General features: G+C 41.0%; 1 protein-coding gene across 1 annotated transcript in view; it reads right to left on the reverse strand.

Annotated features, from left to right (window-relative positions):
- LOC140998883 (sodium/potassium/calcium exchanger 3-like) overlaps positions 1-26,716 on the reverse strand; it is an 85,464-nt gene that overhangs the window by 52,963 nt on the left and 5,785 nt on the right. The gene's annotated exons all lie outside the window — the stretch shown is intronic.

A 26,716-nucleotide genomic window follows, 5' to 3' on the forward strand; every position in this document is an offset into this window, starting at 1 on the left:
CCTGCTGGCTCCCAAAACATATAAATCAAATAACTAACTGATAAGACTCTTTGAGGCTTTTAAAGTTTTGTTGGACACAACTGATAACATTTTCAAACCATGAAGACACCCCAGAGAGTTTAAGATGCTCAGTAAAATGTGTGTTCATAGTTTTGTCTTTTGTAATGAAGTGTGTGAAGGAACTTCCCTTCACAGTTGGTGACCTTCTTCTATGCTGTGTCTGTCAGCTGAGTGCAGCTACCTCTGATAAGACTGAAGTAAATTCCCCTATATCAGTCCCTGGATACATTTGTCTCTCACTAAGCAGCACATCTCAGGCTAGACTGATTATTCTGTCTCAGTACAGAATGCATGTGCGTCAACCAAAAGATAGCCTCCAACATATGGTTCAGTAAACATCCAGCGATAGATTAAACAGACTACTGACTGGAATGCTCTTCAGCATGGTAGTGGTTGGCACACTGTAACAGTCTCTATTATTCTCCCTGATCAAGCCTGTCAATGAAACACTGCTTCTTATGACATTGGGTGTCTTGGCATCTTCTTCATAACCACAAGGCCACGAGCTCTACAGAATTTCCGTCACAATGTGTATGAGGAAAAGTCTAGCTTGTCCCATCTAGTGTGAAGACAAACAATGTGTTATCTGGCCAGTGATGACATTTAAACAAAAAGAGTTTTTTTCCTTTTCTTTCCTAGTTTCACAACTTCTTTGGCATTTTCTGTGATGTTGAAACACACAAGCACAGAACACTTTTCTGTGCACAATTATAAACATACGAAAGCGAAAGAGAATGATGTCAAACCTTTAATCATCACATTCAGGTCAGGGTGTCAGGAGTTGGGGTGCCACGAATCTTAACACAGTTTACATAGACTTGTAAAGAACATGTTTATCATGGCAGTCTTGAGTTCCAATGATTTCTACAACTCTCATTTTTCTGTGATGGAATGAGAGCAACACAAACTACTTTGTTACAAAAACATTCTATAATTCTTGGTTCAATAATTATTAATTTATTATTGTAATCAAATGAGACCATATCTATCTATCCATCTTCTGTCGTCGCTTATTCTTTTGCAGGGTCACGGGGGGGCTGGAGCCAATCCCAGCTGACATTGGGCAAGTGGCGGGGTACATCCTGGACAAATTGCCAGTTCATCATTGGGCAGATATATAGGGACCATTCACATTCATACTTACGGGCAATTTAAAGTGACCGAGTCAAACCTCACATGCATGTCTTTAGATTGAGGGAGGAGTGTCCTGAGAGAACCCACACAGCACGGGGAGCATATGCAAACTCCACACAGAAAGGCCCCGCCCTAGCCAGGTCTCAAACCCAGGACCTTCTTTCTGTGAGGCAACAGCGCTAACCGAACATAACTGCACCGCCATGCTGCCCATGTGGCCAAATCTGCTGGGTCAAAAATATACGTATAGTAATTCTAATATTTGGTTATTAATAAGTGTCCCTCTGCCATTTTTTTAACCTCAACTAGGTGCTTTTGATATCCATCCACAAGCTTCTGGTAGTCCTCTTTTTGAATTTTTAGCCACTCCTCTTGACAGAATCAGTAAAGTTGAACTAAATTTGTTAGCTTCGTGGCAGGGACTTGTTTCTTCAGCACAGTCCACATGTTCTTGATGGGTTCAAATCAGGACATTGGGAAGGCCACTCATTTGTAGCATGATTTAGCCATTCTTTTACCACTTTTGACATGTGTTTGGGATCATTGTCTTGTTGGAACACCCAACTGCATCCAAGACCCAATCTTCTGCTGATGATTTTAGGTTTTCCTGAAGAATTTGGAGATAATCCTCCTTTTTTCATTATTCCATCTACTTTCTTTAGAGCACCAGATCCACTGGCAGCAAAACAGCCCCATCTGGAACAAGGGCTTCTTTCTTGCATGGCATCCTCTCAGCCCAAGGCGATGCAAAACACACTTAACTGTGGACACTGACACCTGTCTTCTAGGAGCTTCTAATTAATTGCAGACTTTGACCAATTTTCTCTCAGCAGCAGGTGACAGTTCGTGTTTTCTTCCTGATTGTGGCAGTGACACAACTGTGCCATGCACGCACAAACAGTTGTCTGCACAGTTGATCTTGGGACCTGTAACCGCTTTGAAATGGCTCCAAGTGACTTTCCTGATTTGTTCAAATTTACAATGCGCTCTTTCAGATCAATTCTGAGCTCTTTAGACTTTCCCATAGTAGTTGTTGCTCAGTCTAATGGGTGTATCAATCAAGCCCTATTAAAATGGGCCCAGAAAAGTCATCAGGTCAAGCAGGTAATGCCAAACAACTGATCCATGTAATATTGTGCCCTCTTGTACATTACTCAGCAGTTAAGTTATTCCTGACCTCTATGCGTACCAAACTAAAACTGTGGTCCAAAAACCGAGGTACATATCGAACCTTGGGCTAACTATCATTGCATCCCTAGTCAGGAGCATTATACCCAATCAGTCACACCTGTGGTTGCAATATTGCCCTCTGCACACATCTGTATACCACCCTCTTTCTACTGACGGTTCATTTTGATTGATAAAAATGTGTTTGTGTGTGGACTCTCATTCATCCTTCAGTAACTTCCAAATGTCACACAAGTTGTAAAAGATGGCAAAATATCCAAACAATCAAAATTGTTGTTGATTGGCTAGTCGCTTTAGCACTAGTGAGGTTACAGATCATCAGGTCATCATATAAAGTAACCCACCATGTATGTGGGCGAGGGCATGGCTTTATTTATAGAGAAGGAAATAGAGATGTGAAGTGGGAGGACTGCACACATGCATATGGTGGATTTACATTTGCTCTTGACTAGAACAAATCTCCTGTACAAATCCCAGTGGATAACCACTCTCGTCATCTTTACCTAACATTCCCTCACTCCCTCCATCTTTCACATTTATTTATAACCATCACAGAGATGGGGGTGAAAGGTGGAGTAGTGCTTGAGAGTCTTAAGGGATTTCCTGCAATCTCTGCTGTTTAAATATAAAATATACATCCAGGAAGCCCCCTGCCCCGGGTATGTCCTCCCTTCACCACTTTCTACTCAATGCTTCTGCAATGCTGATCTTTTGCCATGAAGAGCAAGAAGGCTGAAACAATTGGCTACTGCATATTTGAGTGATAATCAAAAGTGATATCTGGATGCTCACTTCATATGCTGGTTAATGAGAGCAAACGACTAGGCAGGCCCTCTCACTCACTGTAATGAAGCTGTCAAAACAAGTAGCAGAAACTGCTAATGTGAGCGGCCGCTGTTAATGTTTCTTTGCTTTTCATCCCAAAGGTAAGTTAAAAATCGACACATACCTCATTGTGAACATTGTGGAAGAACATCAGAGGGAAAAACTAGGAGACTGGACTTTACAGAGTTGCAATAAACAGTGAAAATGCTCCCCAGAAATTTCTACTCCTACCTTTCTCGCCATCGCTTACCAATAATGATGTCATGTCTCCCGAGTAAGAGCCTGGGAGTTTTACATAACATGGGGCAAGGCTCTGTATGCTCCGCAAGGGGGGCTGGGGAGAGGGCACTTTTGTGTGTGTGTATGTGCATGCGTGCAAAATTCTGCCCCACTCCCTTCTCACTGATGATATAATACTTTCAGGTCGTTGCCATGGAAACGAACGGCACCACTGGCTAGATTTGGCATTGGGGGTAAGATGACGAAGGGGAAGGGGTTGTCTAACTGCATTTGGAGATTTGGATGGCAGGCTCTTATTTGGATTGCAGTGTGTGCGTGTGTGTGTGTACACGTGTGCGTGTGTGTGTGTACACGCAGTTGCTGTTTTGCTGTTCTGATGACTAAGCATATTATATACAGTTTGCTACAGACCAGAGCCGACCTCTGGTGTAAAGGCTCAAGAGAGGATTTCACTGTGCATGTTTGTGTGTGTGTGTGTGTGTGTGTGTGTGTGTGTGTGTGTGTGTGTGTGTGTGTGTGATAGAAGATAAACACAAAGAAAGTAGAGAGTGATTGACAGCGCAGCACAAACACTATGATCCATGTGAAGCCATGTGATGAAACACTATTGCCATAATAGGTGAGACAGCGTGGCTCTATCAGTCAAATATGAATTACACTTATTGGGTGACACATCTCACCGGCTGAACACAAAACCTGATTCGCCGAGCAGCTGTTATTAATATTGCTGATGTTTTCAGGCCATCACCTTGATAGATTTTTCCAGTTTATTACATTTTGGTGTCTTATATTCATAGTTTTGACCATTGTTTCTGTCGAATATGATAACATTGTCCTCGTAAGTGTAACTGCTAATATATAAAACCAGTCTGATGGTGAAAAAAATCTCTCTGAAAAAAATTATTTTAACCAGATTAAAATGTATTTGGAGTTAAAGCCAAAAGTAAGCACTCTACAACATGTCAGTAATAATCCCTCATTATTAAAAAAAAAAAAAAGTGTGCAACACAGTAGAGTAGGTTCAAGTTAAACCGGGAGGTTACGGTTAGCTGCATATTATGATGGATGGATTCCCAGACTTAGTTCAGACATAGCTCTGAAGTTGTGATTAGCATCAGCTGTTGAATTCATGCTTCACAATAACTGGCTCCTCAATCACATGAGTGAATCACAATCATTTTTTTTAATCTGTCAGTTATTTTCATGATTAACTGTTTAATCATTTAGTCTACAAAATTTAAAAAGAAATTGTGAAAAATGCTCATCATGTATTCCTAGAGCCCACAGTGACATCTTTAAGTTGCTCTTTTTGTCCAACTAAAGGTCCAAAACCCAAAGATTCTTTATTAACTATCAGAAATCATAAATTACAAAGAAATCCTTATGTTTAAGAAGCTGGAACCAGTAAATGACATTTTTGCTTGAAAAATAACTGAAACAATTAATCAATTATGAAAATAGTTGTTAATTAATTTTCTTTCAATTGACTTCTCGATTCATCAAATAATCGTTGCAGCTCTAAGCTACCAGCTGTTGAAACTAGAAACACCCAATCATTTTGAGTTGTACAGCACAGTCATTGTAGCCTGACATTAATCACCATTAATCTGATGATATGTTCATGTCAATGTTGTTTGGTGTTACAGCTGCTTGTATACCTCGACTTGGATCAGGAACAGGGCCATAAAAAGTTGACATTTCGGGACGTTGGGGCAGTTCATGCATGTGTTTATTAGTTCTTCCAGTAGAATCCTCCTTGCTACTTGGATTCTTTGAAATACTTTCCACCCAATCTTACTGTGCAACTTTTTGGAATAAATGGTCAATTATTTGACGAATCTCTGACCGAACTCAGTAATTAAATTAGTGAGTTCAATGTTATTGACCAGCTGTGACAGGTTCGGCTAGTATTGTTTTTGCCTTGGGTGTGGTCTGACCCAAGAGTACTGAGAACTGAATTTTATATCGATGACCAAGGGTGGAGTGCTATTTGTTTAGGTACAGGAGCACACCTAAAATGCATGCTTGTGTGTAAAAATATCGTAACTGATTGCGTGCACGCCAGCATGTGCGAGTGCACGCAATCAGTTACGATATTTTTAACAACACCATCGTGAACTTTTACCCTTTTAAGCTATTTCATTTAAAAAAATCCAAGGGTGCCTTCATTCTTACTAGGTCATGTTAGCGAGCTATAAACTGGGGGGAAAATTAATTCATAAAGACTACCAGCATCTTTTAAAGTGGAATAATTTCTTGCTTGCAGGGCTGTTGCCAGGATTTTATAAATACAGAGGTCAAACATAGGCCTACTAGAAGAAGCAGCATTAAAAAGGAATTAGAAAATCTTTAGCAGCAGAATGACCCAGAAGAGACTATCTTCTCTAGCATACTTTTTTATTGCCCTGATATGATCCTTCCTATGGAAGACATAATTATGATTTTCATTTCATAATTGCATTATTTTCTTAAATCTTATATTTTTATGATTGTTCATCTTATAATTTTAACTGTTATCTCATGAGTGTGATTTTTTTATCTCATAATTTTGACTTCCTATCTCATAATTTTGACTTCCTATCTCATAATAATGACTTTTATCTCATAATTTCTACTTTTAATCTCATGATTATGGCTTTTTCTCTAAAAATTATGATTTACCATGAGTATACCAAATATTTTTTCATCAAGCTTAGTTCGAAAACTAAGCTGCCAGGAAGATACCTTTGTTCAAAACATACCGTACAACTAAGTAGTTTTAGCAATTCATCACTTTTTACATTCACATTTTAACATTCAACCTGATTATGCAAACTGTATGACCTGAGTGGCACTCTGGTGTGCTCCAGCAGCATGACACCTATGCATGTTACTTACAGCATTACTTGACATCGTGAATCAATCAACACACCTTAAATGTCAATATGACATCTTAGACCATTCCATTGTTGTTTTTCTCCTGTACGGAAGCCCTTAACAGCCATGGGTCAAACATATTATTTCCTCTGTTTTCACATGATTATGAGTTCAATTTTATTTGTTGTCGAGATCCAGTTTTACTTATGTCATTATCACGGAATACAAATGTTGTTTTCCCAAGATAACAACATAATTGCAATCTCGAGAAAACAAGCTTTGTTGTCCCGAGATAAGGAGATGCATTAACCAGTCACCATGAGAAAACAAAACGTTGCTTGAAGCCTAATGTCGAAGAAATCAGCAGTGCCATGCCAGCATGCATATGTCTTGACAAGAGTAGCAACTGTTTTAAGGAGTATCCAATTTTGATCAATGCATCAGACTGAACATTAATCTTACACATAATTTATTAGGCATACCATTCAAACACGCACCAATTTTGGTACTTTATTTTCCACAGGCCAACAAGAGGTTATAGCCTACTGGACAATAACCCATCTGCTTTGAGCTGATCACTGTATCTAAGACTATTGTATTACCTTAAAGCATTTTTAGCTGCTTAGACTGTTATTAAATCCATCAAAGGCTTACATACATGGCATAACAAAAACTCTAGCCATAATGTAAATACCCTCATATCAAATCAATAGGTAAAACATTTGTTCATAAAAAGTTGATATGGTTTGCTTTGAAACTCTCAAACCCAAGCCACAGAACATTGTGTGTAAGTAATGGTTCATTCTTATGAATCTTTTGAAGTCATTTTCTGATGATAAATTATCTTGTTATCTTATTCTTTATCGGAAAACATTTGTTATGCTATGATCATGACAAGTAACTCATGATCTTGGGAAAATGATCTCGATATCTCTGGAAAACAACAGTTGTTATCTCGTGATAATGACATAAATAACTTGTGGTCTCAAGAAAACAAATTAAATCTAACTCATTATCACGGGAAAACCGAGGAAATATGTTTGAACCATCACTCATGGGTCAGAACTAGGGACAGAGCAATTACAGGCCTGGCCGAGTATCGGGGCAGTTATTCAGCATTTTTTTAATTATCAGTACCTGTGTTTTATGTGTATGGTTGCTGTCTTATAAAATTGATTTATTTATTATAAATGCACTATTGTGGGTTCTTCTTCTGTCTCTAGTCACCACTCTGTGGTCTCACTCAGTGTATAGCCCTCAACACTGCCTGATTGGATTGACTGGTTACACATCACGAGTAGTTGCCTATCAACAATGAATAATCTGAATCTGCAAAGTAACTAGTAACTAAAGTTAACAAATAAATGTAGTGGATGGTGGAAGTATAAAGTAGCAGAAAATGGAAATACTCAAGTACCTCAAAATTGTACATGAGTAAACTGTAATTAGTTACATTTCATCACTGGTCATTCTACATTTTGACACTGCAAATTGTATATTGGTTCCAAATATAGTTATTGGTCTTCTTGATTACTAATAATGGGCAACAGTATCAGTATTGCTATCAACCCTGAAAAAAAACATATCGGTCCCCGGTCAGAATGTCAACATATGGACGGGCTGGTGTGATCCCATCACAAGATGGTCTATAATATTACCAACAGACATGATGGCGTAAACTAAAAATAAGACTCAGGCTGTAATAAACCATAATTATCTTTGAAGTCCTGCAGGGTTGCCCTGTTGTCATAACTAATCATTTACCGTATCAGACTGTCATACAAATACTCTGGATGCCACGATAAGTTGAATTAAACAAGGGGACAATTTTATACAGTAAAGAGCCACAGTGGAACGCCAATAGCAGATCTGCGAGTGCCGCGGCGGTGATAAATAACAGTTAAATATGCCATTAATGAATTCCCTGCTAACTCGCTCTACACAGGGGTGTGAAGCACTATGGATTTGCAATATATCTCCCTCTGTTCTCTCCTGTCAAACTACCATCAACTGGAAGCTATCCAGCCCATTATGAATACCATGATTCTGCATCTCACACGTCTGGCTAATTATGCACAGTGGGAAATGTTTTCTTTTCCTGTTTGTGTGTGTGTGTGTGTGTGTGTGTGTGTGTGTGTGTGTGTGTCTGTGTCTGTGTGTGTGTGTGTGTGTGTGTGTGTGTGTGTGTGTGTGTGTGTGTGTCATAGTGGTGAAAAAATGGTTGAAGATTCCTTTATGAGATGGGCTGAGGTTGATTGAGGATATTGGGATAAAGAAAAGGGGAGGCTGTTTCTTTAGGGGAGTAATCAGTCGGGTAAACTCCAAACACCATCTTTTTACATCTGTTTTGCTATTTAACAGTTCTTTAAAGAATCAGTATCTGTCTGCTTACATTTAATCACTACCTGAGCTCAAATCTCTAGGTAATGGGGAAAAAAAGATATGCCACAGCTGGCGTGTACACTTAAATTGTATCTCGTCAAAGGCAATAAGTTCACTGAAGCGTAGAGTAATCACCCTGAAAAAAAAAAAAAGACTTTTCTCCTGATTTAGAAAACAGCATTATAAATGGCTGTCCTAAAGCTGTGAGATGAACAGCCGCTCAGCTGTGGGGCAAACAAACACGTCTATGACAATCCGGCACACATTGTAGCACTTAAATCCATTCAGCTCGGAACTATAAAACAGGGAGACCTTGAACCTGTCTGCACGAGAGCAGTGTGCTGGAGGCTGTTTATGGGATCAGCTGTTTATCACTAACACTAGGCACTGCTCCTTCAGTCGTTGCATCTTGTATTGTCAAGATAGAAAAACGTACACTAAGAGATGTGGGCACTGCTGGCTGGATGAAAATGACAAATATTATAGTACCTAAAAATAGCTTCAGCCAACAACCATATGGCTAAAAGCAAAGCACTCTGGGAGTTTGACTTGACTGTGGTGGGGAGGTACAGCAGAGAGAGCGATGAGAACCTTAATGTTAAGTTCAACACTGACACAGTCTCTCACACAGACGATATGTAGGTTTCACTCTCACTGATATCACATTGAGTCCCAGCTGCCCCTGGGAACTGCAGCCATCACGTGAGGCTGTCGATGCTTTAATGGCGCTGGGACAACAAAGAGCAAACAGTGAGGACAATAACAAAAACAACTTGGGGGATGATGGCACTCAGCATAACAAAGGATAAAAAAAAAGGTGATTAAAGTTGCATTTCCCACCCGCAGGGATCCGTCCAAGCTCATCCCGTGTTCATCTCGTGCATTTCCTCGGCGCACGTGGAGGGCTGGGGGCCTGTTCTGCACATGCTCAGTGGCCGATGCTGATGCGGGCTGACACACTGCATGTCGTGAGCGTAGTTGCTGTGCTGAGTAATGTGACATTTAAGGACTCGCGCTTTTTTCCATCTTTGCACAGTTTGGAGAACACACACACACTGCAGCCCAGCAAACATCAACAACACACAGATGTGCTCACATGCACGCAGACACATATGAGTCTAATGCTGTTTTACTGCTACAAAAAAAAAATCAGGAAATCTTACATGAATTGTGTTAAACACAAATAACAATAGAGTCATTATTTATGCCAGTGTTGGGACCTTGTAAACTAATGTTTAACTCCATCACTTTTGGCAGCAAATTGTACTTTAATGCATTATTTTTTTAATTAATTAGCTAAATTACCAATACTGAAAGGCTTGTTACATTGTTATCTTTTACCTGGGCAACAACACACCTGCACAAAGCTAGTTACTAAAGACTCGGGCACATCTGAAGTCATTCAGGCCACTGCAACCAAGCGACTGAGGCTAGATTAAATCGTTCAGCTCAGCTTCACTGACCCACAGACAACTTAAAGCAACATTATGCAACTTTTTTCACCTTAAAATAACAGCTTCAATTTCATGTTGATTTTGTGTGTTGTTATAGGATGATTGGTGTCTCTTTCACAGCCCTGTCACTTGTTTCTGCACTATGTAACTTCAGTGAGAGGGTAGGATCACAGTGTTACATATATGTTTACTTCAAGATACAAGTTTTCAAGACATAACAGTGTTATGGCGTAGTGAGTTTTGTTTGTAGTTAGCACCTACATCATGTCTGACAAACTGTCACAGGCCTGGGTTTTGTATTTAGGACAGTGGTGCACTAAAAAAATGTGGGGGGGCGCCAAATTGCACAAAATGCCAATTTGTATGTAATGTTTCTTTAACTACAGTAATGGCACAGTATGTTGTGGAAAATATAGTCTCTCTTTACGGTCAAGTCACCCACTTTCAGGCAGCTACTTAGCAAGACGCAGTGTCCAGATGGCCAGAAAAAGGCCAAGAAAACTCTTTCCTACTAATTACACAGTAAATATACAAAAATAAAAATATGAGCTAAAGAAAACCTTCAAGGCCACCTCAAGCATTTGGTCTGTCCACAACTACAGTTGAAGTGAGAGCTAGAGGGATATTACCAATGGCAGCATTTCAAAGAAGACATTTAAAAAGTAACTAAAACATTACTTAACAAGGCAACACAGTAGTTTCTGTAGAAGTAATCAGCACGGGTAATTTAGTTATTGTTTTAACAAGGCAACTACTAACTGTAACTAATATATATTTTTCAGTAACTAGCACAACACTGATGAAAGCACAGCTGCAGTCAGAGGTTACAGAGGAGGGATTGTGAGTGAACAGTGAGACTGAGAAATACCTAGACTGGACTTATGAAGGAAGTTTTTAAATTCAGATTCCACAATTGGATAATTCTATTTTTTTACAACTTGGGTCTTCTTTTTTTCGTAATTCCAACAATAAAAGTGAGAAAACACAGTATTTTGTTAGTGGACAGCAGACCTGCCAACCTTGAACAGTTCTATCTATCGCCGAATGAGGTGAAACAATGATGATCGAGCCTATGGCCTGCTGATGAAAGCCCTTGCATTTGCTGTAATACCAAAGATGTACACTGGGTGTTGGTGGTGACTTTAACGGAAAATATCACAAACGGCGCAGAGTTAGTGGCGCGTTCACTAAGCAGTAGTTGTTGGCCAGAGAGAGTAGGTGGTTTATAGCATAATGACCAGAATAAGTTAGCCTAATAATATCTATCACTGGAAAACAATTCTAATGTCAGCAAAATAAATATTTTTCAATATCACAATACTGAGTGAATGAAGAACACACAAACATCAGTTTCAACAGTTAGACCACACACAGACAGCTTTTGTTTTGCCTTTAACAACAATTTGCCAAGCCGGCTTGCGGTGCGGACACACCAGATTGAAATATCGTATATCTCTACATGTTTATGCTCGTTGAACAGGTGTATTGATGATGTATTGCTTTTCACTCTGGTAGGAAGGGCAGAGGAGTCTGTGTCAGAGACAACAACCCAGGCTGCCGCACAAAACATTAAAAGACTGATAAAAGAGCTGCTAACGTTGGAGCTAACAGAGCTAACACTAACTAAAAGTCTTTAATAATATAGCATGATTTAGCCCCGGGGCATGTGCTGCTGTCGATTGGCATATAGTCTCTTGAATTTACAATATGCATTTAGTCAATCGTCACTGCTTACAAATATTTGTTTTGTAGGCCCGTGAAGGCAAAGGGAAAGAATCCGGTGTTATGATTGGTCGAACTCTTCTTCTTCTTTTGGTTTTCGGTAGGCTACACACTTGTTGGTGTATTGCTGCTGCGTCTTGCTATTAGACATTAGTAATGCTGCACAATTGGTCATTCAAAAGGCATCACAAGCTTTTTACATTGTTGGATGTGAAAATGTGTACCTGCTACACGAAATGCGTACAGGTTATCATGCCTGGTTGAGAGTGTTTTGTTCTTGTGCTGATGCTTTAAATGCTCTTCATTAGCGAGCAGCATTTACTTATTTTAACTCACACCAGCTGTTATTTTAGTACCATCAATCATTTGAGAAAGTAAGATACATTTCACTGTTGCTGCCCTGGAAATACATGCCACATATACAGTAGTCTCACAAAAGTTCTTCATAAATACATTTATGTTGAAACTGTGTTAATGTGTTAATTCAATTCTATGGTCATTTTAGAGGCTGTTTGTGGTGCTGTTGAATTGTATTGCATTACAATGAGAGGTGTTTCTAATATTTAGTCCACCCTGATTTAAAAATGACTCAGTAATGTAGAATACATTAACAGTAGCTTGTGTTTTCAGGTGGGTTAAATCACTGTAGCTGCTCATTGGCCTCCTGTACAAGGCTGAGGTCATAATGGGCAGCTCCCAGGTGTGATTGTACGATTATATGTACATGATGCACCGAGCTGGATGTTGCTAAAAAAGAAAAGCTCATTTCACCATTGCTGGATAAATAAAGCTAAAAAAAAAGACAGATATACCCATACATGGGATTCAAAAATAAGATGAAGGTGAAGGAGACACAGTAATGTTGCAAAATCAAAATAACTTGTTTTTTCAGGGAAAGATTCAGGGAATTTATTAGTGAATAGCTGGTAATATGTAATTGGAAATTATCACGTCTGACTCACTGATGACCTGGAATATTGGTGATGATTCAGTAACAGGTGGTCATATCAGAAAGCCTTTCCCTTCTGGTCAACGATTGCAGGACAGTAATCACATCCGGTGTCGCACTTCATGTCACAGCAAGGTCAATGAGTGTGACCAAACTCGTGGGGCTAAGTTTGGGCATAACCCTGGTCTTTCAATAAAATGCTGGTGACTCACTTTTAAAGAGTGTACATCACCATGGTAACACAAGCTGCGCAGCTTACTTTGGAGCAGGTTAAGTTCAGTCTATTGAATGCATGTATAAAGCTCAACTCCTCATGAGTCGTCTCTGCGGAAAAATAGCATCAGTGCTGCGTTCAGATCAGATGAATGAGAGAATGTGTTTGTGTGACAGGACACAGTGATTTATTATAGAAGGAATACATGTTTGTAGCATTTCCATAACACTTGCCCTCTCCGGTTATAAAATATTGCTTACGAGAAATAGCAGGCACCTTACTGAACATGATTTGAATATCAATAATGAATGACTGTTAGTCTGCACTGACGTTTGTCATGTGAGTGACTGTAGCCATAGAAAGTACCCACATTCCCATTAGCTCAGCAGGAGGCCAGCTTAGTGAATAGAAAATCTTTTCACATCTGCAGTGTGGTGACACAGCACTGCATCAGAGGTTTGAACACTGTGCCTTAATGGCCCAAACTGATAGGAATATTACCACCGTTTTACTTCAGTTCTCCACAGCCTCTCAGCAAATGATACTTTTTGTTGTTACAGCCATTGTTATTAATCGTTTTAATTGTTATTATTATTATTAATTATTATTTGAGAGATCACAAATCTCCAAGTCATCAAATTTTCATCTCCACACTTTCACCGTCGACAAAGTGTGCTGAAATTATCTGTAGTGTATTTACCATAGTCCTAAGAAGAGTACGCTTAAATAAGCAAATCTGGATATGATCAAACTGCACATTGTATCATTTCTGCCACTAGGGGTCTCTCTATCAAAACAAAACAAAAGACGTTTGCAAAGAGTTCTGTGAAAAGGGCCGAGCAGAGCGAGTGGCAGAGCTGCTGCTCAGAGCGGGCCGGGTCTGGAGAAGAGGGGGGTGAGCTCCATTGTTTGGTGTTATGTACTGTAATGTTGACTGCTGACTGGAGCTGGAGGGGAAATGTACTTTACTTCATGAACGTAATGTTACAGAGAGGAGAGGAGGGAAAAAAGGGAGAGTACCGGAGTCTTTGGTGAATGCTGATTTCACTGATTGACCTGAGCACACACACACACACACACACACACACACACACACACACACACACACACACACACGCACACACACACACCCTTGGTGCGTGCCATTGCTATCTTCAAGCTAATATAGCTAATGCAAGCTAAGCTAATGATACAGCAGTCAAACTCATGCTGAAGTAGGTGGCGAGCACACCACTTAACTGATAATGTTTGGATATGTGAATCCAGCTGGTGCAAATATATGCTGACTACATTAACATGAATTTTCTTGAAACTGGTCAGCTTTTTCAGAATGTTATGGTGTAACAGCCTGTATCCACCATGATTAAAAAAACATCTGCCTAATTGTAACAAACTCCTGGAATTAACACTTCTTGTTATCAACTTTATTTGTCACGCACAGATCTACGTGCATATATAACTGTATATCTATCCACAAGAGACAAGAGAGAAAAGGAGAGACTGGAGGTAAGTAACAGAAAAAAAAATGGAGATCCTAGTGAATTCTGAGATCAGCCAGAGGCTCAGCTGAACACAAAAACACACAGACACACTCCAATACACATGGTAAGTGCGTCCGTTGCTAGTACCTTTACAGCTGACGTCTGTACAGTTGGTACCGTACATTTGTTGCTTGGGGCGGGTAAACACATAAATGGTCCAGCAGTTGAATTATGCAAGGCAAAATAATTACTACGTTTTCCATCTGATACCACCATTAAAATTCAGAGATTTAACTATAAGGAAGCTTAAACCTAGAACAGAGATTGGAATGAGTTCACATGAGAAGTGTGGATCAAGCAAGAAGAGCATTGCCAAGGGACAGAACCAAGACCCAAGGACAACGCTGACATATTCCAGTGTCTTGGAGCTCTTGCTGCAAACACAGTTGAGCTCTTAAGCTGTAATGTGAGGCACCGTGTGCAGAGGGCACCACTCAACACCTGCCCTGTGACTTCAGTTTAGAGCTATACGTACAAGGGTACAGAGAACAAATCATGCAATCACATCATTTCTAGAGGTGAACCTGACACATCTGCTTAATGTGAAAATGATAACAGCAAAATGACCCTAAAAGAAACTGGAAGAGGAAAAAGTGAGGAGGAGAAAAGTAAAGAAAAGCATGAAAAACTTCTAAAACCCACAGTAGCCAAACTAGAAACTCCCCATCATGTTTAAACCAATGCAAGTTAAATAAGTAAATACATAAATAAATAAAAGAGAATCAAAAAACTCCAACAGAGTGACACATCTCTCTACCTCAGTGCTGCCCACAGTGGGGCAAGCGGACCAAAGTTGGCCCGCTACAAGGTTCAGTTTGGCCCACCAGATGTTTCTAGTGAAAAACAAGTAATAATGTTTATGTTCTGTTATTTTTTGTGAGATAAAAATGCTCTTGAAATATGCAGGATCGCAATTTATTAATTATTTTCCATAATCTGAGCATGGCGGGCAGATGGAAACCTTGTGCAGGAAGTCAGTCAATTAAGGGAAGTTAGGATCTTACATTTTGCATCTTAATATTACCTCTCTCACAGGACCCTCATATTTGGATGAGGCAGCTGGTGAAAAGTAAGGTGTGTCAGAATTAGTTGTCTACACATGTGTCAGATACATATTTAATGAACACTTGGTGAATTTAAGTATCAGACAGGGCTTGATATGGGCAGGTACCCAATAATTAAGGACTCTGATCCGGCACTGGAGCCAAAAGAATTTGACTGGGGCATCCCTTCCTGTTACAGCCAAAGACATGTGTTTTTCATCAGCTCTGCTTTTCCATGGCAAGAAGTAAAATCAGGTCAGCAGTAGCATTTAAAGCAGCATTATGGTCAATGGGCATTTTGTAAAATGCGGCACCTCCTTGGTTTTTGAGTGTAACACCACTGTCATACGGACAAATTCTGTATTTCTATGTAACAATATTGTCAGGTGTAATGTAAGTGATAACCACTAACAAAACTTGGTGGCATTATAATAAAAATGTTGTCTTGAAGTAAACATGCATGCTCAGACCTTTTGTTGCCGTGCAGCACAAATCTTGCATACAACTTAGAAATGTAACAGCATGCTAAGCTAACGTAACATGAACCAGAGACAAACACCTGGCTAAAACATGCTACCGGCTAAACCTCTGTAGAAAAGGGCTGACTTGCCTTGTGATTTAAACCTAGCAAACAGCCAAAAATTGAGGAAGTGCAGCAACACAAGACATAGCAAGCCAGCTAATATTACTTAGTAGAACAGCAACAAGTCCAGCCTGGTGTCTGTCTGCAGCCTGAGATTTACTCTTGTCTCTTACTCGGTCACTCTCAGCTAGCTGCATGGCGACTGCACTAACTGGCAGATACAGTTGGCATTAGTAACACGTTACTTTAGCAACAAGTAAAGCTTTCTGTTCATCAAGAAACTAGAGGTGTGAATCTTCACTGGCCTTACAATTTGATTCGATTACGATACGGCTGTCAATGATTCTCGATGCATCTTAATATACGGCATCATCAGTTTTCTATATTATTGCAAATGGCTACTTTTTCATTATATATTCCTGTTCCAATAATCAGACTACAACATAGGGCTCGGGCGATATGGGCAAAAAATAATATCTTGATATTTTTTGGGATTTTGGCGATAACGATAATCAGTCGATATCCTTTAAAAATGTGATTGGAATTGTCTGAGTTAGGGCTTGTGTCCACCAAACGCGTTTTTAGCAAAAACGAAAACGATCTTTTTTTCCTCCGTCTTCCACGGCATCGTTTCAAGAATATTTGCGTCCAGACCGATCTACTGAAAACGACTGAAAATGCTGCAGTTCATATTCCAGGCCTATAGGTGGCGCTTGAAATTCACCAAAAACCGAGAAGAAGAGACGGAGCGAGCATGCGCAAAAAGCTAGCGCGCTGTAAACAAACAGACAGTAGACGGAGAAACCGAACGCAACAAGAAGAAGACAAAAATGGCTAGTGCAAGGAAACCAGAATCGTTTGTGTGGACCGATAACGAGGTCGAACTGCTGTTGCGACTCACACTCGACTACAAGGTGAGTAAGTTGCAAGAAACACGAACACAAGCATGTAGTCCGCCATTGTTGTTGTTGTTGTTATGAGACGTCGCGGGGTTCAGAGGTCGAGGGCAAGAGGTCGAGGGGTGGGGCGAACCCTTCCATGCTGCAGAGAGCGTTGCTGCACCATGTATTAAGTGGATGTGAGGAGTTTCCGCTTGCGTTTCAATATTTTTGCTGAAGTAATTTAAATACTCGATAATGGAAATTTGCACATCGTCAAAACAACAATGACGATATTATCACAAACGATATATATCGCCAACCCCTACTACAACAGTCTACATTATAGAAACTGCATGTTTTCAAGCACCAGTATCTGTGTGACCCACCTCAGTAGGCTACTTAAACATTACAGAAACAAAACATGAATCTGTCGGCAGCGCATTACATGTGTGTGCTGTAATCTACTGTCACGACTCCCTTCAGGAGGTACACCTAAAGAGGTCCAACACAAACAACCAAGTCCAGTTGCAGTTTAAAAGAAGATTAATTTATTAAATGAACAGCAACCAAACAAAGGGAGAAACCCCAAAACAGTCAAACAAACAAACTGATGGGCCGGCCAAAATAAACAAAAGAAGGGCGGCTTCCCAAACCAACCCACCAGGATCGTCAGAGCTGGGGACTAGACCACTACCCTAACACAAAGAAACTACTAAACCTAACTGAAACAAAGCCACGAAAACGGAACTACCGCACCCATCAGATAAACATAAAACAGAACATAATACCACAGCTGGCCTCCAGGCCAAATCTCTGGTCAGGTTGAATGGAGAGAGAGAGAGAGAGAGGGACAGAGCCTAGTGCCCTACCCCTCTTATTGTTTATCCATAATCAGCCAGACCGCTTTCACCTGGAAAGGCAGGAGGCCAAGCATCAGCCACAGTTGCCCGTCCTGGCCAGCAGAGGGATAGCATGTAACATCTACAAAAATACCACTTTCACGTGGCTATAAGACAGTGCACTTACTGAATGTGTCAAATATCACAAACATGACTCGGCTGCACACACCTCTCTCACAGTTGGATGGCAAAGGTGACAGCACCTCCTTATTCAGGCTACAGACACTAGCTTCAGGTGGGAATGGCCAACGTGGTTAGTAATTATTATTATTATATTATTATTATTATTATAGTTAACAGATGAGGTAGAGCAGTCTGAGAACATTAGAGGGAAAACCAGAAACCATTTTCTCCATTATCCAGTTCCACCAAAACTACTGAAAGTTGCTGGTGTTTGATGTACTGCTGTAAAGCGTTACGCAGGGTGATCCTACTCACTCACCGAAGAGACACCATTCACCCTATTACATTCACTGTAACATTAACATTATTTTGAAGCTGTTATTTTAAGGTAAAGTAGCTACATAAAGTTGCTTTATTGGACAGGTGTTAACACAATTTCGTGTGCACTTAAACCTTTTATGTTCTACTGTGCAACACATGCATGTTGGCTGGTTTAGCCATGCAAAGGCAGGGGCGATGGGAAGTTGGACGAGGTTTCTTAGTCCACAAAGCATTTCTGGAGTTGAACAGCAAAACAGTGTTACAGCATTTTCCTTAACAACTAAAGGAGATGGGGACTTGTCTTAAAACATAAAAAATGAGCCCTGAGATCCTGAATCAAGTGTGCACCCACTTCTTGTGGCTTCTTTTTATAGTTGTTTTTTGTTTGTTTTGTTTTTAAGTCCCCAGCAACTCTGTTTTATTGTGAAGCTCCAGAAATGTTTCGTGGACTGCAAAACTTCACCAGACCTGCCATCGGTTTTAGGTTGACTAGGTAATGACACAGTTTTCATTTTCAATTAATCAATTCAATTAAACAGAAAACGTGTATAGTAATTGTGTAGTAAGACACTTAGTGGCGGTGACTTTTAAGTCATGTGACCCCAGTGTAGTCTGTTTATAGCCTAACATTAGCTTTTAATGCTAGTGATTTAATTTAGGCTTCGAAAATCACAAGTGGTGTTCATCTGTGATTATTTTGCTGAACGTAACGTGTATCATAAGCTTGTGTTTGCCACAGAGCTCACTTTTGGCAATAATCGGAAATCCAATTTAAATGGTAACAAGTGAGATATGCTGAGGAGCCTGCACCCCAATAAGTAGTTTAACTGTAATCTAAAGATGCTGTTCAGAAAAATACTTTGTCCTACAAACTCTTTGTGGAAAGCGGCAGTAAAGGAGGATGTTCGTGGCCCTCAGTAAACAGCCTCAACATCACTCACAGTCACACCAGCAGGATGAATCTTTAAAGGTGTGTCGAGCCACTTTTGTGGCTGGCAAACATCCTGACCTCTATAATTCAGCAGGGGAACTGGGAAGAATTTCCTCCGTATGTGGGGAGAGATAGAAGAGAGACAAAGAAACATGACAATCAATGAGCAAGGAAATAAAGGACAACAGCAACGAGACAAACAAAAAGTAATTTTGGCTAAATGTTCTACCTACAGAGAAGTATGAGAAATTGAGGGAGAAAGAGGTAGAGAATCAGCAGGAGCTGCTGTAGAAGGGACTCTTGGCCTCGCTGAGCTAATTGCTATGATGGATTGGTCTTATTCCCCTGAGCGCTGAGCTCCGGCTCCTGCAATAACACAACAAGATGACTTTGCCAATCTGCACGTTAGGCAGTTATGAAAGAACTTTGCCACCATATGCAACTGTTAATACAGTTATTGTTGTTGTGTTGGGAAGGCAGCAGCAGCCCACTCACAGCTAATATTGTAATATGGAAGAATTAATTTCTCAGAGGAAATCATTGTGGGAGCCCCCCTAGCCAATTTTGCATTTGATTAGTGGAGGTCTATAGTCGAGGTATTAGGGAGTGATCATTTTTTCTGATTTGATTAATTCATCAGCTGTATTATGGCGATGCCTACTTACTTGCGTCTGGCACAAGGGGAGGAGCCAGAAGGCTGCCCACGTGAAGTGAGGCAGGCATGAACAAAAACATAAGTACCCACACAGGGTGACACACCACCACATACACACACCTACTCGCTGAAGAAACCAGGGCCAGCACCCTCGCATTAATCAATACTATTCTTAACGAGGTTTACCTTCTAACAGTTCAACTTGCAACCACACGCATGCACCGCACACACCAAATTTCTCACAGGGAAGCCCTGATTAAGTCATAGCAGCCTCCTTTCCCAAAATGGAGTGTTGCGTCGGAGCTGAGCTGAGCTGAGCAGAGAGGCGAGGATGTTTAATAGCAGAGGAGGAGAGCCTCTGGGGAAAGACCCCTGGAGAGAGCCCTCGCATGTACGGGGTACCCACACCGCTACCTGTCTAATCACACAGCCTTCACTACTGTACACAGAGCTGCTCAGGGGGTTACATTAACCACCTGTGTTTGCAAATGTGTTGGAGAGAAGGACTGGGAGAAAAGATGGATCTGTGTGGTGTGTGGGTGTATGTGTATCTGTATGGAGCTAATGGAGGAGGTAGAAAGAGTGTTTGTGTGTGTGCACAGCTGTGTGTTAAAAAATGCATTTTATCAGTTTACTGCAGATGAAGACTAAGGTATGACTAATCTCCCCATTGCTCAGACATCTTCAAAAGTAATGGATTTTCCTTATTTTCCATCATAAACTTGGGGCATCAAAGCACAGCGTGGCCTTGCACACAAGATCTGGGCTGCTCCTCTTTTCCATGATAAAAGGAAGGTCAAGGGCAGGACAGAGAGGGCTTTTTTTGTATAAGATTACATGTATATATATATATATAAATCTCCCCAACTGTACACACGCACGCACACACACACTCAAGTTACAAAGATGCTTCCCCTCTTTTTCCTCTAACTGAAAAATGACAGAGCAATGGAGATGGGAGAGGGTGGGAGGACTAAACAAGTGTCAGGAATTAATTGAAGCAGTGGGGTCCTCAAATTAAAATCAGGGAGGGCGAGGTAATGATAGGTATGATGGCTTGTTTCATGTGTAGCCGGGGGTGGGGGGGGGATGGGTCAGGGGGTGGGGGTTAGCTAACGAGGCCCTGTCTCTCTTCCTCTCTGTGTTTCTGACTGTCTCTCATCCTCAGTCTTTCAAGCTCTTGATCAGCAGGCCTCTAATTTCAGGCAACAATCAGTGAGTGCCTCCGCCGTGCTGCATCCCCCCAGAACACAGAGCTCATGTTGGGATACTTCCTCATCAGCCAGGCTTATGTTCTACTCTGTGACTGGCAAGCTTTGGAAATACACACCCACACAAATACTTGCGCAAGCTTAAGTGCTGCGGGATTTCACTCAAGACTAGTCGATAGGTAAACTGACAATTGGCAGAAATGACATAAAAATAATGTTGATATGATAACCTATAAATAGTTGAACCTTTATTACAGCAGGTGGCGCTGTCTGTCGGTTAGGCAGTAAATCAGTTTAGCCTTGACTGAAAATTTTCAAAAATTATAAAATGGTTTGCCTATGATATTTAGTCGTTCATGGTTCCCCAGACAATGAATCCCACTGACCTTGGTGATCCCCTGATTTTCCCCTAGTGCCATCACGAGGTTGACATTTTGGGTTTTTTGTAGGTATGTTATTGGCCATGATTGCGATATGGACCTCTAAATATTCTGCTGATAGTGAATGTGTTCCAATACGTACATTTACCTAAATGTTGATTAAATATTTAGGCTCTCTGGCACACAGAAATAACAGATGTATCATGAAAAACAGTAACTTCATCCGTGATATGAATTAATGTTTGTTGTTGATCAGCTGATTGTCTAACAAGCAAGAATTGCAATAATAACATCAACAACTCTTTTCTCCTTCAGATGTAAGTGGACAGCAGAGTCTTGACCTGAGGAGTTGGCCCTCCTGTGTTGTGCCATTCGTTTATGGAGAGGTTGTTTTGTCTCCCCAATGTACAAATCTGTGCAGTCCTGGCTGCATTGAACAGCATAAACTACATTACTCTGTTTATGTCTGGGTGTTTTGCCCTTACAATGGACACGTTTCTGCCTCAGTGTGTTGGTAGGTTTAAAGTGAACCGGGATATGATGTTGTATGTTTGAAGATCCTCCTGAGTTTTTCAGATTTTCCTGCGACATAAGGAATGACAATGTTGTCCCTTTTAACCGTCTCCTCCTCTCTGTCTGCTCTGGATCTTTTAGAGGTTTTGACAAAGGTCCAGTTTGGGTAGCCACACGTTTTAAGTGCTCCCCTGATGTGCTTCTGTTCCTTCTCCTTCCCCTCTGTCTTTGTGGGCACGGTCTCAGTCCGATGGTTTAGGGTTCTGATGACCCCCAGCTTGTGCTCCAGTGGGTGATGAGAGTCGAACAGCAAGTATTGATCTGTGTGTGTAGGTTTTCTGTACACCTCAATGTTGAGGCTTCTATTTTCTCCAGTGTGTACTGCACAGTCCAAGAAGAGCAGACTGTCTCCTCTGACATCTTCCCGTGTAAATTTGATGTTGTTGTCCACACCATTTATATGTTCTGTGAAGGCTTCCACTTCCCTTGTTCTGATTTTGATCCAGGTATCGTACACATATCTGAACCAGTGGCTAGGAGCAGTTCCTGTGAAGGTAATCAAGGCTCTGCTCTCAACTTCTTTCATGTAGAGGTTGGTCACTATTGGGGACACCGGTGAGCCCATGGCACAGCCATGCTTCTGTCTGTAGAAACCTTCAGTGTACTGGAAGGAGGTGGTCGTCAGGCAGAGGTCAAGTAAGGCACACATGTAGTCTGGGATCAAGTTGGTTCTTCTGGACAGAGTGCTGTCCTGTAGCAGGCGTTTCTTCACCATCTTTACAGCTTCTCGAGTGGGAATGTATGTAAAAAGTGACGTAACATCATAAGAAACCAATGTTTCGTCTGAGTCTAGTGTCCCTAATGAGTGAAAACAGATTTCTTCAACGTAATGTCAATCAATTAACATATATAATGTACAATAAGTGATTGCATTGCAAGTATTCACCCCCTTCAAGTCAGTATTTAGTAGATGCACCTTTGGCCGCAATCACAGCACTGAGTCTGTGTGGATAGATCTAAATCAGGCCTGGACACTGCAATTTTATTCCATTCTTCTTTGCGAAACTGCTCAAGCTCTGTCAGGTTGCACAGGGATCAGGCGTGAACAGCCCTTTTCAAGGTAGCCACAAATTCTCTAGTGGACTGAGGTCTTGGCTTTGACTCGGCCACTCCAGAACATTCACCTTGTTGTCTTTAAACCATTTTCTGTGTAGCTTTCACTGTATGCAGACTAAATTAGTTTGTCCCACAGGATTTCCCTATATTTTGCTGCATTCATCACAGCGTCTAATCATCACACACGGTGGAAACACACTAAACTGTCTCTGGATTACTCTGGGCCCGTAACCTGTTGACAGAGTAGGGCTATACAGCGGCACAGCATTGTGAACCCAAAAGTTAAAAGATCAAGCACCGAATACAAGGATGAAAGAATATACTGAAAGAAATAAACATGAATCGGAGACGCTCTGCTGTTTCCCAGGTCACCTACACACAACTGCACTCAGCTGCGGGTGCAAGGCTTTTATTAAACACGCCCACAATGGATATCAGACAGCTGGCCTGTCAGTCAATCAATCAGTCCTCAATCAACTCAAACAATCAATCAATAAACATAACATAACATTAAGTTTGCCCATCATAAACACAAAATAACACATAAACATTTAATAATTGGGAGCACCAACTCAACAACCCTCTACCTTTACAAGCCTTACAGGGCCTGCTGCCGAGAAGCACCCCCACAGCATGATGCTACCACCACCATGCTTCACAGTGGGGATTGTGTGTTTGTGGTGATGTGCAGTGTTTGGTGTCCGCCAAAATATATATAGCGTCTAGTCTGATGGCCAAAAAACGGAATATTGGTCTCATGAGACCAAAGAACCTTCTTCCAGTTGACCTTGGAGTCTCCCACATGCCTTTGGGTGAACTCTTGTGAGATTCAATGAGCTTTCTTCAACAGTGGCTTTCTCTTTGCCACTCTCCCACAAAGTTTTTACCGGTGAAGAATCTGGGCAACAGTTGTTGAATGCAGAGTCTCTCCCATCTCAGCTGCTGAAGCTTTTAATTCCTTCAGAGTAAACATAGGTGTCTAGGTGGCCTCCCTCACTAGTCTCCTTCTTGCACGGTCACTCAGTTTGTGAGGACGGCCTGCTCTAGGCAGATTATTTACACATGTGCCATATTCCTTCCCTTTCTTAATGATGGATTTAACTGAACTCCGGGGGATGTTCAGTGACTTGGAAATGTTTTTGTATCCATCCCCTGACTTATACTTTTCAATAACCTTTTCACAGAGTTGCTTGGAATGTTCTTTTGTCTTCATGGTGTAATTGTAGCCAGGAATACTGATTAAACAGTGACTGGACCTTCAGACACAGGTGTCTTTATACTACAATCACTTGAGACACATTCACTGCACTCAGGTGATCTCCATTTCACAAGTTGTGAGACTATTAGCACCAATTGGCTGGTCTTCTGTTGAATTAAGGTCAGTTAATTTAAAGGGGGCGAATACTTATGCAATCACCTATTTTACATGATATATTTTTAATTAACTAACTTAAACTTACTAACTTTATAGAAATCTGTTTTCACGTTAACATTAAAGAGTTTTTTTGTACATTTTTTGTTTAGAAAGTCAAATTATACTGACCATGATTCCATTTATAAAAGCAATTAAAGGAAAACATCCAAGGGGGTGAATACTTTTTATAGGCAATGCATTTTCACAGTGCTGCGTCAAAGCTGGAGAAAGGTCTTCTCTCTTTTTGGTGTTGGGGAAAAAAATCCTTTGGCTTGTTTGTTCTTAAAACCCATCACAATGGTTTTGGGCAGCACTAAACCCAGGATGCAGAAACATCCCTGCAAAATCTTGTTGTGGGGCATTTCTTTTGCATGTGGGTGGCAAACCCTGGCATTAATATGGTTAAATCCCGACAAAAGAAAGGGTAACAGCTGCTAGCCTGTTTAGGTTCGTGCCATTAGCAACTTGCCATTTTAAGCTTGTAGGTTGCTCACTCAGAGGCTGTTGTTGTTGTAAAACGCGTTCTTCTTACTTGTCAAAACTTGGCACCTACATTGCCCACAATGCAACTTGACTACTGGCAGTTTGATCGGAGATTTGGGTGTGCTATGCTTGGAGTGGCTAAGGTAGCTTTAAGCCACAAGCCTCAAGCAGAGCAGGTTATGGAGGTCAGAGCTCACTTTGTTCTAATTCTGCACCACCAAATTTGTTTCACTTTCAAACTTATAAGGCCCTATTTAAACGGTCTATAGTGCATGGTCTAAAGCACAAAACGCTAGTGCATTTAGGGCGTGTCCAAGTCCATTTTGCCAGTTAAACGGCGTATAATCTGGGTGCAAAGTGCAGTGCATGGAGCAAAGGGGTTGTATTTAGACTATGTATTAGTCATGGGTGTGTTTTGGGCGGCACATAAATTAAACCAATCAGAGTGTCGTCTCCCATTCCCTTTAAGAGTCAGGTGTGCCCGGGCCTGGCACATATTAAGAGTAGCACTCGTCTTCAGTAAAGGACAGGGATGTGGTCCTTGGCTGCTGGACCCTCTGCTACTTTGTTTATCACAATTTCATGTTAATTTATGTTCTGTGTTCTTCTACACATCGAAAGGTCACACACACAGTTCAGTTTCATAGAGTAAAATAGTTTGGAGTGAAGAGGCTGTCCTGATAAATCCTGAGATCCTGTCTCAACATATTTATTTTAGAAGCTTAAAGTTTAATTCTGTTTTCTCTGTAGAGTTTCCTCTCCAGCTTTTAGTTTTGTTGATTAAATGTGCCACGACATTTGTAACAGTACATTACTGCGGTCATGGAAATGTTTTAAATAACTAAAAGCAGCCTCTCAGATAAAAAATATCAGAGTGTATGCACGGTGTGAACCCACCTGTGTAGGCGCATCTTACGCACAGGGCGCACAGGTGGCCGCAAGTACATTTGCTATTTACACAACGTGGGTGCTGGGAGTGAAAATGACAACTGCTTCAGTCGGAAGCTAGCAATGACACTAACACTGCGCTGTGCGCCGCCTAGAGCCCATAGTCTTCAGAACTGACAGACACAAGCCAGATAAGGCTTTCACTTAAACAGTTCATCTCCCAGTGAGGATGTTGTGAGGGAATTGTGAGGGAACAAACATTTTTTTGATAATGAAAAAAACAAATAGTTGCAGCTCTTAACCAACAAAATGCACATGCCCATGCATACTTCTCCGACAACCTTTCCTTCACACATCTACCATCTTTTTAAAACAAGAAGATTGTCACCTCTCAAAGGTCAACAGAAGAATGACTCCCCACCTCCCCAGGGTAGGTTTTAGAGGTATGTTTTACGTGTCTTGTGCCAGGGACAGGAGAAGAAATCACCAGAGCAGGCCAAGACTTTCAGAAAATAGAGGGGGTTTTTTTTAGCAAAAAAGTCCTCGAGAGGGTGACAGGGGCTGAAGCCACCGGGGTATGTGCGTTAATTTTAGCATGGGAGGAGGAAAGAGCAGCTACTGTATAATAAGCAGGATAAGAGAATGAGTTGAACTTTGACCTCGGCTTCCTTTATAGATGACTGCAGTGACCTTGGGAGGGTGAGAAGGGA

Source organism: Pagrus major, chromosome 1 (assembly GCF_040436345.1).
Source record: "Pagrus major chromosome 1, Pma_NU_1.0".
In the NCBI taxonomy this organism is placed as follows: Eukaryota; Metazoa; Chordata; class Actinopteri; order Spariformes; family Sparidae; genus Pagrus; species Pagrus major.